The 16096-nt window shown below is 34.4% G+C and overlaps 1 pseudogene; it reads left to right on the top strand.

Annotated features, from left to right (window-relative positions):
* The first annotated feature begins 672 nt into the window (after positions 1 to 672).
* Positions 673 to 16096, top strand: part of LOC149552275 (protein NRT1/ PTR FAMILY 5.10-like) — a 90726-nt pseudogene continuing 75302 nt past the window's right edge.

The raw sequence follows: 16096 nt of genomic DNA, 5'->3' as shown, positions 1-16096 counted from the left end.
AAATATAATTACAAATGCTATATTTTTATTCATATTTATTATTTACTTTCAAATATAAAATATAATATAGTTAAAAGTATCTATAAATTATTAAAATTTAACATATATAGAAAATTGTGATAATTGTTTATAAACTATTAGTCATCATTTAAAAGATTTCATAATGAAAAAAAGTTAAGAATAGGTGACAAGATACGAATGAAATAAAAATTTGACACATATATTATCAAAATTATATTTAACTTTGTTAAAGTTATAATCTATTAATCTTTAGTTTTCCTTGAAGCTCCATTTGTTTTAACCAATCAGATTAAAGAAAAATAGTTAATTATTAATAGTTAACTATTTTTAACAAAGTCGCAAACTAATAGTTACATTTCAACAATGCATTGAGAATCAAGATGCCAAAAACAAACATACAAAGTTGTAGACTAACAAGAACAACGATTTGAGAAGCCAAAAATTATTATTTTCATTGATAATATTTTAGACTGTACAATGTACATAGTACTGATTCATAGCATAGATATTTTAAATAGCTGATTAAATCAGCCTAGTTTTACTATTTTGTAATTCATAAAAAAGAGCAAGGCCCAATCCAAAGAAAAATACAGATATCTTAAAAATATTTTTTTTCCCTAAGGGCAATGGGTAAGGAAACAATATTCGAAAATGGGAAAAAAGGAACCAAGGAGGCTGGAAGCATTAGTGGGCCGAGGGGCCAAGGGTTTGAAGCCTTTAATAAGAAAGATCTTCAAGTCCATCCACGAGGAATCTGTTGGAGAAGATGATGTCATTGAACTCGTCCAGCCATGTGAAGTCGATCTCGCTGATGTTGTCCAACAACAACCATTTCAGTAGAAAATCTCTTACGAGCCACACCCACTTTCCATGGCAAGTCAATTTCCATTCGTTCATGCCGAGCAAGAAAGGATGCTTATGTATAATGCACCCTATACCTTCCTCCCAACAGTTGTCTGCTACATCTGTAAAAGGGATGCCAATGCCCGACCCCGGTACCTACTCGACCAATACAAAAATTTTGACAACATCTTCTAAAAATGTTATGTAGAAGCATCATCATGTCTATTTGACTACCTCCAAGGTTGAGAAGAGATGCGAGGAAGCGGGAGGTAATATCCGTGGACATATGCTACCTCTTATCATTTCTCAAGAATTCATGGTCAAGTACCATGAATATAGCATGGCGGATAAAAAGACTTTGGGCATCTACCTTGCAAACCATGGCAAGGAAATTGTTAGGAATTCTACCCAAAAAGGGCTTTTGCAAAGACATTGTAGAGCATTTTAGGCAAATTAGCATATCCATGACTAAGATTCAAGAAACTTTGCAAATTGCAACTGTAAACTGAATTCAGATTGAAGAATAAGAGAAATGATAGTGAAAGAGGAATTGAAGAGGCTATTTAATGGTGGTTTCATTTAATTCTTTGGCATTCACGATCTTTCATATATTATTTTTTGTATTCCTATTAATTTTTGAGTGTGTAAAATACTGAAATGTACTGGCATTAATGTCGAACAATTGATAGTGCCTAACATTGAGTAATGATTTCCATGCAAACCCTTCCACATGTCTCCATTCTAGAAAATTACATGTGACTCCAGGTCTTTTCAAGTGAGTGGCCCCGAGATGCATCTTCTATCGTTGATCTCTAACTAATCAATAGTCAATAAAACTAATGTATTTACTATTAACAATACGAAAGTGATGGTAGTCGACTTGTTAATAGTGACACTGACATGATGCTATTTAATAGTAGTTTCATTCAATTCTTTGGCATTCACGATCTTTCATATCTTATTTTTTGTATTCCTATTAATTTTCAAGTGTGTGAAATACTGAAATGCACTGGCATTAATGTCGAATAGTCGATAGTGCCTAACATGGAGTAATGATTTCCATGCAAACCCTTCCACATGTCTCCATTCTAGAAAATTACGTGTGACTCCAAATCTTTTCAAGTGAGTGGCCCCGAGATGCATCTTCTATCGTTGATCTCTAACTAATCAACAGTCAATAAAACTATTGTATTTACTATTAACAATACAAAAGTGACGGTAGCTGACTTGTTAATAGTGACACTGACATAATGATGTTATGACATTATGAATAACACACCTAAGATAGTACACAAGTTGAAACTTGAAGAGACTACTCAACAATCAATATAGTCACTAGCCAATACATGTGCAAATTTCGCTTTCAGATTAAACAATTTTTCAGTTTACCATTGAAGATTAGCCAAGACCATTATTATTCATTTTCCTACAAAACAAGTAATTCACCTCTGACATTATTAATTTATTTTTGGCAAGGAAAAAAATAGCCATCATTTATTTATCCGTCAACAAAAAAAAACATTAATTCGCCACATTTAAAATGATTTTTTCTAAGGCAAGGAAAAAATTGCCAACATATAATATTTTATTTCCCTATATGGAACAAAAAAATTGCCCTTGACATTAAAATTTTTCTGCCCACAAAATGTTGGATTTACCAACATTTTAGGCCTTTTTTTGAAAGGGGTTTCTTAAAGTTATCACTGATAAATATCCATCACCAAACAAGGTTTTTAACATTCATTTCTTCTTTTTTTTTTTTTTTTTTTGAAGATAAAGACTAATAAGCACATCATGACTATCTTCGGCATCCTATGGCTCTTGTGATTCTGATCTTACAACATGAGGCTTCCTCTTCTTTTGTTGAAGACAAGGTTGATGCACCCCTATAATAAGAAATAAATGGGTTTAATTCTAAATTATTTTTTAATGTTATAAGTATTTCATTAATCTAAAGAATATAACATGGATTTTTCTTTACCTGATAGTGCCACATCATCTACTGTCACATTATGCTCAGCCCCAACCTCAACATATTGAACGCTAACATCATGCTCTACATACTCAAAAAATATCACATAATGGTTACACCAATTACAATTTAAGATGTTAAATTTTATTAATAACTACATGATTAATTTTCAATAGAAATTGAATATGTACCTGTATCATTGTGATACACATTGAGGTCTTCATCATGTGTAGGATCTGTGCCTTTATCTTCATGAGTAAGATTGGTGCTGCGAGTAGTAGATTGCAGTGAAATGTCATGCAGGCATTGTTATCATCGTTTGAAATTAACATCATATAGATTATTTTTCATGAAGTTCTTAATTACTTTTATTATTCATTTGGCCTATTTACTTGTGTGTCAACCGCTGCATCAAAATCTTTTACACTTGTTTGGCCATTAGAGTCTATGCGATAGTGGACAACCACTACTTTGTAGCCTTGCTTGAAGCCAATTTCTTTGTCTTCTTTTGTGGGCGCTAGATTAAATTCAATGCCCTGCATTTTTTGCATAATATCATCAATAATTAATGTATTGCTTATTTGTAATTTTATATTTAAAAATTGATATGAAAGTTCATTTACTACTACTTACAAGGCGTGAATTAATTTTCATATATTCACCAGAGCCAAGATGGTGTTGACCAACCTTCTCTTTCCAAGCTTTTGTTTCCTTCAATATTTCCTGCAACCTATATATGTAAACTTTGAAATATGTTAGATTATATAAATCCACAATCACACTTCTCGAAATATGTTAGAATATATAAATCCACAAATGAATTAAACATGCAAATTGTAGGAGGTGATGTTCTGTCAAAGTGTGATGTGTGATGAGACACAAAGGTGACCTTGCTTGTGCTATGCAACATCATGAGTGTTGGCAATCCAATTGAAAATATTGACTGCCAATGAAGATATTAATACAAGAATCTGACCATTGCTTACACAGAGATTGTGATCGTAGAGTTCGAAGGTTTATGTTTTAGTGATATCAGATGGAGCTGTGGTGTAAATGTTTTTTGACAAAAGTTGATAATGATTTGTTCCATTAAGCATCTTCCTACTGAAAAAAACAAGAGGCGTGATCTATTTAATTTATGCAAGGCTGAGTAGTCTTGGTTTGAAATTTGAAGCCCAAGATAGTGTCCAACAACCCATTTTCATTTTACAAATCCAAGTAGGTGTGGTGGGTGGATGTATGAGAAGCACCGCTCTTTGCATAAATAAAATACATAAATTGAGGAGTTTTGAATATTGCTTGCAAAGAAATTTAAGGTTGTGTTGATAAAAGGGAATCCACAGTGAGACATTTGGAGTTTCCAATTTTTGAGTTTTCCAACCATGATGCATGTGCAGTGCGTTAGTGCAAAGTTTGATGTGTATGGATTACAAAGATCTTTTTAGCTAGTTTCTGAACATTGATGAAGGAAATTCTAAGTTTTTCCTGAAAAAAAATGTTAATGGCTTCCATCACTTCACATTGAGATGAGCTAATAGTATGTTGAAAAGAGAAAGACAAAACATGATAATGCAATACCTTCAAAATGATTTGTAGTTGAGGTAGAAAATGTGTCACACTGAAGTTTTCTCTAACCTTCTCCCATTGTATTTTCATATGTTCATCATAGCACTTCTTTTAGGACAATGCATTAACCTTCTTATAAATAACATGTAATGGCAAAAGGCCTCATTGCTCACTGTTAGATAGTAAATATTGTGCAAATTTAGAATGAAGAATACATTGATTGTATGATTCTCAATGTATGGGGATTAGGGAAGGTGTTAATTATTTCTTGGTTGTCTTGATTGTTATCTTATGGGTTTGAATCATAACCATCTCTCCTTTTGAAGAGTTGACCATGAATCAACATGTTAACTATTGTTGCAAGCAAAAATAGTGAATCAACATTCTTGAAAAAAAAAACATGACTGAAGTTTATGAGACACATACCTTTTTTTTTTGGGTGGTGGGTTGATTCCTTTATCCCTTAGTCTCTTCTATTTTGCACCTTCAATGATTTCATTCCACTCCAACTGTGGCACCATAGGAGGATGCTCGTACTTTAGGTTGAGCTTTAGAGCCCTTATGTACTAGTCTCTCACAGTCTTTAGATGTTTGCAAGCTTTTTTTAGAAGTTGGACTCTATTCAAAATATTTTGACCAAAGAACTCCTCCATAGTTTTTATGAGATGATTTTTTAATTTAGGGGCTTGGTCAATCCAGCTTTTAACCAAAAACAAATTTGTTAGATAAAAAAATTAGTTCAAGGATGAACGAATAATGTAGCAACCAATTATATTAAGCTACATACCTTTTACATAATGTAGGCCCAAATATCTTCAATGTTAAATCATAAAAAGTTTCATAAAAAAGATCATTTCCTACAAAATCATCACCACATCATTAGTCAAAAATGAGTTATGAATAAGTAAACTACAATTACACTCTAAATAATTACAATTTTAAAGTACTTGGAAGATTAGGAAATTTTAAGGGAATCATATCTTTCTCGGTCATCAACAATGATGCCTCCAATGATCCAATACAAGTAACATGTGTTGCTCAAGGAAAGGCTGGTAAATTATCAGTAGTACTAGTATCAAGGGTACTTGCCACATAATAAAGTTAATCAATGTCATAATATACTCAAATGAACAAGAAAGTACAAATGTTATCGTATTCAACACAAAAAAATGTAGCAAAATAAGGTTTTACCATCTCTCACTACTACATTTAACATCATTTTTTGACCAAAAATTTTGACCATCAACTAAATAAATTTAGGGTGGTCGAAATGTAAAGGCAAAAATTTTGTTTTTTTACATATAAGACCCGTGTTGGCCGAAATTTCGACCAACATAGGGCTTATACATCCGCAAAGTTCAAAAAACATTTGCCCAATTACATTTTTCGCGCTCGGTTTCATTTGACATTTTTGGAGCATTTTTGCATGGTTATCTCTGCATTTTCGCATGGTTTTCTCTGAGCCCAGTTTCATTTCAAGTTTTCTCCACCCACTTGATTAATGATGTCTGCTAGCCCTGGGAATAATATGAAAGGGAGCCCTACATTTGCATCAATATAGGGGGGTGGAATAGTAGTTTGAAACTCTCGATATTGTCTTTCTTTCATTCTTCCTGATGTGCTCGACTTCAAAAGTTGTTCCATTCATGACCTCCAATCACACCTACATCTTTGGTGGTCGAGGAGAGGGATTTCTCTTCGAGCATATTTCCATAGGTACATGTGTATTTTTTTTGTAGGTTTTTATGATAATATTGAAGATGGAAGTGAATACTATTACTATCATTATTATTTTTTATGCCAAAGTTCAGCAATTGTTGTGTAATATAAATGGGAGAGTCTCCGCTCAAGTGTTTTTTCTCAGTGATGTTTTGATGATAAGTGTTAAAAAGAGTCTAGTTGCAAAAAGAATGTAATGTACTTGTTGTTTCATTTTATTGAAAGTGTGTAGATGTAGATTTATCATTTGGAATGTTGGTCTATTGTAACAACTATTATACTTTTTGTTATAGTAATGAAAGAAAAGAAAGGAAATGTATATGCAGAAGCTGTAGTTGTAAAAGCTTAGAAGAAATAATAATGACAAATTTTTTGTTTTATAAATATAGTTGTGTTGGTATCATATTTTTCTTGTATTTTTTTTTAATAATACATAATTATATTGTATCATTTAGACAACAATTTCATATTCAAAAAAAGAACAAAAAGAAAAGAAAATTGAGTGTGTTTCTCTCTTCAACTCTAGAACATTCAACTTAAAAATCAACACATGAAGATAATAATTTGAAATCTGGTGTGTTTAGTGCTTGGAGTTGTACCCTCAATACCTAGGCCATGTGGGCTATAAAACATGATATTCATGTGATTCTATGTTAGATGATGATGATGATAATGAATAATCACCATCTACTACTAGCTCATGTAGTGATAAAAGGTCTTCAATGTACCTCTAACTACAAGTATGCCATGGAAAACTTGTGATGGAGATGACTCCTCAAACTAATAGGCTATCATGGAAATTTTTTGATGAAGATGACACCTACAAATACTAGACTATCTTCAAAAACTTATGATGAAGATGGCAACTAAATTTACTAGACTATAATTGAATTGATGTACTTTGGATCCTTCACCGAAAGTCTTTGTCATTTTGTTAGAAGATGATTTATCTTCTAATTCAACCAAAAGAATCTCTCTCCTATATTTCAACATTACATTTAATTGTTGCATTGCAATTAGGTCTTCCTACAAGGGTTTCCATTTGGATGAATAACAAACTTTTTGGTGTTTTAAAACTACTAAGCAACAAAATGCTTAATACCAAGATGACAATACTCACACAGTCTAAAGACTAGCCAATTCTTATTATCAATTGTATGTGCACACCATTTGGGCCAAACTTCTACAAAACCAAGGGTGGTTTTCTACTCTTTTGGCTCTACAAAACCAGGGTGGGTATACCCAAGGATGATACAAGACTGGGAAAACTGTATGAGAATTATTTTAGTTTCATTCTGATTCTCATCTCAAATTCTCCAATACATGTACAATTATTGATACTTTAATAAACACATCCCATTTAATAGATATGGCCAAAAATATTCTATAGGTTTGCAGATGTTCTCTGCAATAATGGATAACTAAAGCTAAAACATTCCATGCAAAAAAATAGAGGCCAACTTTGAGGATCTACAAGAAATAAAAGTAAAGTTGATTATAATTCTGCATTTTGACAATCATGTGTGACACATTTCTCTTTCAGCTGGATTAAATTTGATTAGTGCCTAATCCATTGGGGTTCAGAGTCTACTACAAATCTCTAGATCTAATTTGTTGTCTTACAACAAATTTTATCAACAATTCTTATCAGAAATCGTTATTCAAAATCCTTTCCACTACTATGGAAACCTTATCAAATTCATCAAAGCTTTTACTTAATCCATTGAATTAACAGCCATGATAAACAGATATACAACCTAATTGAACTACATTCAATTGCACAAGCCTTTACTTATACAACATCAAGATAACCAAGTAAACAAAAGGAGACAAAGTTCAGAAAGAACTGATATGGGGACAATTCATAATTTGTATTCATTTTCCTTGAAAATTGTATACAATTTACAATAGACTCAGAATGACCTTCAAAAAGAAACATAGATCATTCTATATTCATGTATTCTCAAGATCTGACAGAGAAAATACATCACAAATTTTTGCTAGAAAATGGTGGACCAAAAACAGATTAAGTGTATCACTTAGCAAATAGAATTCGGACCTTTTCTCTTGCCCTATAATTTCACTTATATTGTGTGAAATGCAACAAGCTTCAGGCTAAGAGAAACTGACAGGTGTCTTTTATAAGGAGTATCTACATACACCTATCACAAAATGACAAAATTGTGGGTAATAGAAGATATCGAAATCAAATCATTCCTTTTGGTGGGTCAGCTTCTATTACATGTTCTGATGTTGCTGAGTTGGCTACTGATCTAATTTATCTTCATATGTAACTGCTAAATTAGCCAACGATGAAGCTTGTTCTGACGAGGGCACATTAACCTCCACCTGCAGGCTTCCACCACCTTCATTCTGCATGGTAAGGACAACTTCTACCTTTTCCTTTTCTTTAATTGTATTGGCATCTTGTGGTCCCGGTTCTGCAACTGAAAGTGACAGGTTTTTCTTGTCTTCTTCTTCTTATTGGGTTTGAGTAGTGATGGTATCAATGATTTGGACTTCCTCACACTGCACCTCATCATTGCCAGTTTCATCTACATCAAACTGTTCACTAGAAGGCATTTCTGCCATCCACCTATCAAATAATGTGTCATCTAGCCAATTGAATTGAAAAATATCCTTCTATTTCTTTATTATATAATCAGCCTCATTATCAATATCAACAAATTCCTATTTTAAAGAATCAAAGAATTTTTTGGCTTTCACCATTTATTCTATTGTGGTGGCCCACCATGCATGCCCTGTTTCATTTATGACTTGATTCATTCTTAAACAGAATAAATCATCAATTTCCTTCGCCCATTCCTCTTTGCTTTTCAAACTATTTTTCTTATCTAGGGCATGAGGAAATAAATTGAATTTTTGGCTCTTATATTTGTCTAAGTAGCCTATTATTATCTTCTGTAAATGTATCCTTTTGCTATCAAAATCAGCAAGATCAGAAAGAATGTCAAAGGTTTTATCAATCTGATCACGAGAATTATTTATAATAGATAGACACAATAAGGTTATTGCTTTCTCCCTTCTCACCCATTTGTTCACAATAGGCTTTATAGCCTCATCATCTACTTTTAACTCCTCCCAGATGTTAATCACCCTGGCCAATTGATCATGGATCAGTGGCCATTCAACCTTGTCTCCTAGATATGTAAGAGTTGTTCTTAGTTTATCTTCATATTTAGATTCCAGCTCTACATGTAAGGCCCACAGTTTACTCTTTTCTTCTTCAAAATCCTTAGCAGTGTAATACTGTGGCCCTTGGGGTGTGTCTGGTATTTCAATGAGGGGGGTAGATTTGAAAGGTTCAACAGGGCGGTGAGGGTATGTTATTTTAGGCCTGGTGGATTTTCCCAGCAGCTTGTTCTCAAGCTTAACTCTCCTTTTTACCTCTTTATTGTAGGCATCCAAAAATGCCTCATATTTACTTTGTAATTCAAATATTTCCTTTTCCTCCCTTTTAGCAGTAGCCAAGGCAAACTGAGAATAATCCACATTCATGTGGGCTGCCTGTACGTGTGAGGTATCAGCAACTCTCCTCACAATAATATTCCCTATCAGTCCTGAACCATCAGGTTGTGCTGATACAATCTTGGATCCTCTTCTTAATGACCACATAACAAGAGCAGCTTGATCATCACTAAAAGCAGTCTCTGCAAATTCCTTTTTATTTGGGTCTTGTAACTCTAGTCTATTAGAAACAGAGTTGAAAATCAATGCATCTGCAATATCCCAATTAGGCAATAATAGTATGTTAGAAGTTTTTACCATTTGCCTTCCCTCCTCAAGGGTAATGTTTTGGAATTCTTGCATCATTTCCTCCTTTATTTGGTTTTGGATGGAGGCTTCATCCATTTTTTGATGCTCTTTTTTCATGTTCTTACATCTTTCCTCAAAATTGTGGATGTTTGCCCTCCAAGCAAATTGATGGAAAGCCCTAAAGCTTACAAAACTATCATCTGACAAAAATTGCTGGCTGGCTTGTTCCAAAATAGGGTCCAATTCCCTTCCCTTAAAATCAGCTACAGTCAGCTCGAGGCTTAGCACAGGAGGTTCCTAAGGGTTCCCTTCATCGATCTCTGCTTGAGTGACAAAAACTCCCCTTTGTGATCCAATTTGTTCAATTTGCTCAATAGTGAGCTGCTCCTCCCCAATTCTCAAAAGGGTCTGTGAAGGTGAATACTCCTCAACATGAGAATCCTCCTCTCTTATTATTTTCCTCCTCTTAAGGGAGGGCTTAGTAGGCCTCTCTTCCAAAACCCTACTAGTGGGCTCAATTATTTGTTTGCCTTTGTCCACTGTATTCTTTTTATTTTGAACAATAGTATATCCCGGCCTTTTTTGGACAGTTAATTGAGCTGCCCTTATATTGGGAGTAAAACCCAATCTTCCCATTACTTCCCTGGCCTTATCCAGGTAGAACCTAATAAAGAATTGCTTCTTTTAATTCATTGCCTCTATTATTTCAGGAAAATTATTCATAAGTTTTCTAATCTTATCTACATTTGTAACTGCATCATCCAAAGGACTTTAATCTGGATCAAAACAATGAATGAAATCCAAAATTTTAGAAAAGACTTTCCACTTTTCTTTCCTAGTCTCTTGCTCCTGCAAGGAGTACTCATTCCTTATTAAGTCTTCAGGAAAATAAAATCCATGCTCAATTTTACCAAGCTTAATTCTCTGCCTTAGAGCCAAATGATAAAATCCTTCAGAATCACAAAAATGAGGATGGGAAGTGGCCATCTTATAATGATTCAAAATCTTGTGCAGAGAAAGCCAACCTCCTTTTGTGATTACAAAATAATGAGCCACTATGCAAGTAGGAAAAATTGACCCCTTTTGTCTTTTCAATAGAAGGGCTTCCTCCACTCCTCCCAACTATCACAATATCTCAGCAACTCCTACCTTCAAAGGCACTTGGTAGGGTAGTACGTGAGGGCTTCCTTTAAAACCATATATTCTAAATACAGTAGAAACAAAATATGGAATGACATCTCCCCAATTATATGAAACTTTCAAACCACTTGGGTTGTCCATAGGCCTCATGAGATTCATTAATGCTTTGGGGATTCTGGGATTGTCCCTTAATAGGAGGCATCTCAGCTTTGAAGCGAAATACCTATCAAACCTGACAAAACTGACATTCTCTGCATCCCAAGTCATATCTGCACTCCACAATTGAACTGGTAATGCTTCCCCACTCTCTTCTCTATCTTATTCCATTTCTTTACTAAAATATGTTACTCCCTTGAATAAGAACATGTGCATTAACAAAGAATAATGGCCAAAAGTTTTTTCCACCTTACCCTTAGCAATTCCAATCAGTCCAATGTGAATCTCCTCAGCTAAGTAAGAAGAAAAATCAAAAATTATATCCACACCAAAAGAGGAAATTTGAGTAATCATATACATAAAATCCACAAGCATGAACTCTTCTTCATCTCTCCCAAAAACTTTACACAAGGACCTATATATTTCTATAGCCCTAGAATTGAAGTATGCCCTTTTGAAAGGCTCCCTGGAGGATGTTGTTATTGCTAGCAGTGTTCCAATTCTACCTATGTGTGTGCTTAGCACTCCTTGCCTAATTGCATCTCTCTTAGACATATACTCATTTTCTAACCCTTTCAAATCAATGGGCACATGATGATCAGTGACAGGCCCTAAACTGAAAACTTCCCTAATCTCCTCTGTGCTAATTGTAATCAAGATTTCACCATCAGTTCTCCTCACTACCCTAAGGGCTTGGTCATAATTCATAGCTACAGCTTCCAAAAGATCATAATCCATGAAAACACTGGGAACCACTATTTTCCCTAGACCAAAATTCTAGATGTTGGCATGTGGGGCAAAAAGGTTCCTCTCTGAAAACCATTTTTTGAATAAAACAAGACCAGTCTGTGAAGTTGTTGCATCCCTAACCTAGTTTCCTTTGTCATATAGTCCATCTGCTATTTTTATCCTAGGGTTTAATGAAGTTAGCCTCTTAACTTCTACAGTTTCAACAGTGGAAGAAGGGAGCAGTTCAAGAAAATCATCGTGGACATTCCTATCCAAATAGTTCTCTTGACCAAAAAATGCTTTCTATTTTGGAGCCATTTTAATTAACTCTCGAAGGAATTGAAATAGCAGGAGGATTATAATGCAAGTACTTACTTTGAATTTCACTCCAGTTCTTCTCAGTGTTACTGCAATCTTTCTACGAACAAACTGCTTCACAATCTTACCAAATCCAGCATGGTCTTCTCAACAACTATTTCTACTTAGAAATTCTCTGAATCTTTGTTCGAGTACGATGGAATTAAGAAAATCATCTGTGTTATACTCTATTTTTCTTCACACGCAAAGCTTTCATCTCTCATAAATGCACAAGATGGCATCACCTTCTATATTCAAATTTACACCATGGATTTACGAAAAATCCTACAATCCAGGGATGCAAGAAAAGATGACTCATGTTCCTCTTGACAAGCTGGCAGTCAACCCAATGAAAATTTTCCATGTGTACCTTTCCTTCATTTTTTGTGCCTCTGAACTGGACCCACAGAACTTTGAGGACACATGTCACTTAGGTGCTATCTCATTGTACATAAAGAGTGAGCACCTTGCCATAGTGAGATAGTGCCCGTCATTGATCCTAATTTGATCATGTGGATGACATTTGATGCATTGCTCAAAAGAAATATGGTGGGCCCCTTATCACCATGTCGCTATTCGTAACCTTCATGCAACTCGCCATAGCAAGATAGCGACGATCATGGATCTGAGATAGATCTGATGATCAGTCTTTCATATATTTTGTGAATAGGGTGTGGGTCCAATCATTGATGACGTGATGAAATCCTATCTATATTACCTGCTACTTGGGGCCCATATTTTTTTATTTCTCGACCGGGCACTATGTCGCTAACGACGAGAAGAACAAGTTCCCGATAGTGACATAGTGAATCTCGATGTCTTTGCTTTTCCCAGCGTATACGTGTAGCCCATTATATGCCAGCGAATTCCAAAGCTTTATAATTGATATCTAATGGAGTACTTTTTGGGACCCACTTACTCTAAAAAGTTGTCGCAGTACTACTTTTCGTCTGGGTGCTATGTCGCTAACGACGAGAGACACCAATTCTCTGATAGCAACAACGATTTCTAGTGACTCATCAAAATTTAGGGTCAGAAAGACAAAGGTGAGTGAAGTCATAACTACCCTCGTTAATGCATCTGACACATAATAAAATAGCACGTGCACCATGCAGCCTGAAAAAACTTACGATCATCAAAAAATTTAAAAGTGTCTGCCGGTCATTATTTTTGGTGAAGGCGTCATGTCACTAATGGCGAAGTGCCCAATTTCTTCGATAGCGACAAAGTGACTAATCGAAAAAGCTAAGATTTTTGTTGACGCCTTTTGTACCTCAATGTTGTAATTCCTTTTTAGGTTCTGACATGTCTGTTGTAAATGTGATGAAATATCTCTAAAACAATACAATCTCCAGTCACCATATTTCCACTTGATGGTACCACTTTTCAACTTAGCGGTGGTCGCTATGTCGCTAAGGGTAAAATACTTGTATCTTTTCATAGCGAGATAGCGATTGCCGTAGATCTTTTAGGGATCGGGCGATCAGAAATACAAAAGAAAAGATGTGACTCAGGGTGCGAAAAGTTTGAAAAGGATGGGAATCTTTGCATATTTTTAGTTTTGTGCCCAAAAAATTTAAAAGAAAACAAGACCTAGGGTTTCGATAAAAATTTGCTTCAAAGACCTACAAAATATGACTTGGCTAGAAACCCTATTGACCATAGGTGGATCCCAATCTGAATTCTTCTATACCTTGGACAAAGGAATTTGATTATGCAAAAATTCAAACCAACAAAACTATCATGGAAAAATTCTGATGAAGATGCCACCTGCAACTATTAGACTATCATAGAAAAATTGTGATGAAGATGACATTAAAAACTATTGGACTATCATGTGTACAAGTCACAAAATGATTCCAACATATGAAATTAAGTGTACTACATAGGATAGTGATGACTAAATTTCCATGCCCTCCAAATTTGTTGGTTGTAACATTTATACCAATTTCATTTGTGGGATACACACTCTTGATAAGTTAGTTAGCCTTGGGACTAAGGTCAATGGGGAATTTTAACACATGCAACTGAGCATGAGTTTGAATTTGGTATTTTCTTGGAGATATTTACTTATTTGCCAAATAGAAGGTATCATCTCCATTTTGTCTGTCATGATAAGTTGTCACAGGTTTTTTGAATGAATTTATTTTTTTATGTGTATTTCTTCTCATAGAATGAACAAAACTTATTAATGCTCCACCAAAAGCCGTAGAAGGAACAACAATCTAAAGTTTGGGCTTGTCGTTGCCAGGATCTCCTCCCTTTCCAAAGAACCCCAAATAGCAAAAGCAAACAAATAAATTCAAGACCATTTAAGCTTTACCCAATAATAATATCCCAGGAGTCCAAGAACAACATTTGACTACAAGGGTGGTGACGAGAAGTGTGGGGCAGCATCCCTTCAGACCATATAAATTCTTCTACAGTTCATGTTTTGAATGCCATAAAAACCTAGAATTAACATTAGAATCCATGGTTTGAATAATATAAAGTCTTAGAATCAATCAATACAAAATCCATGGTTTGATTGCTCTGAAAACTTAGGACCAGTACTAAATTTCATGCTTTGAATGCAATAAAGACTCAGCATAGTCATTTAATGTTTTCTAACTCAACATTGCACTCTTCCCTGGAACATCCAATATAAAACCCTAGGTCACATTGCACTCTTCCCTGGAACATCAAATATAAAAGTCAAAACTCATAAACAAAAAATCAATCAATTTCATTTATAGGGCTTTTATAATTCCTCAATAAAGTTTGACTCATGAGGCTTCACCAATATGTCACTTTAATGACTTATATAACTATTTTTTGTGTTTGAATTAAGTTATGTCATTATTAAAGGCATACTTTTCCATTAAATATAATGGCTCCTCAATAATACTTTATGAAGATAAGTAATAAATTTACAATATAACCATTATAAATAGCTTTATTACTGTTACTATAATTTTAATATCTCATTGATTACTCATCATCTCTCTGTCTCATCTGAACCAGTTGGTCAACCATTGCTTCCATCGCACAACCAACTGCCTTACTAAAAATATTAATGGTTCTCTCTATTAACTTATAACCTACTATAACTAGTAATTCCCTGAATATTTGATAAAATTAGTAGTGCCAAGGGTTGTCACTGCATTGAGATTGGTCCAGGTGCCTTGCCAAATGTAGAAATGTTGGATACATAACTTACTATAAATTGTAAGTGTACCTAACTAAAACAAACGAGGAGCAATCGTAAAAACTTTTGTACTATAGAAGGGAAAGATCCTCTTGTTTTTCCATATGGGGCCCTCTAGCCATCAGCCTTAACCTATGAGGGCCAATAATAGGTCAATCCAAACATAAACTATGCCGAGCTAAAATGAGGACATTACACTTTATAACCAATCCTACTTGTCAAAAAACACATAGGACACTTCAACAAACACTTTGACGAGCCCTCTTAACTTCAACGAGCTCTATTCATCTTTAGAGATCCCATTTTTCATCACCAAATCTCCATTAAATGATCTCTAGCTTCTCATGGAGTTCCTATATTAGAAGCTTCATACATAGTATCACTTCCATCATCTGTAATAGTTGGTGATAATCCATATGTAACCAATGCACGATTGCCAACTAAAGAAATACTGGAGCCAATGTTGAGATCTAACTCCACAATAATAGCTAATGAGTTTCCATGCTTTTTTATCAATGGGTTAATCTATTGAATTATTAGAAAATTTATGAGTCAATAAAAAAAACTCATCAAATCAAGCTCGGTGTTATTCTCAATTATAACAACAACCATTTAGGCCAATTATTCGT

The sequence above is a fragment of the Cupressus sempervirens genome, chromosome 6 (assembly GCF_028749045.1).
Source record: "Cupressus sempervirens isolate cs-2001-9-10 chromosome 6, ASM2874904v1, whole genome shotgun sequence".
Classification (NCBI taxonomy): domain Eukaryota; kingdom Viridiplantae; phylum Streptophyta; class Pinopsida; order Cupressales; family Cupressaceae; genus Cupressus; species Cupressus sempervirens.
The sequence above is the reverse complement of the archived record's forward strand: the minus strand, read 5'-3'. Positions and strand labels throughout refer to the sequence as shown.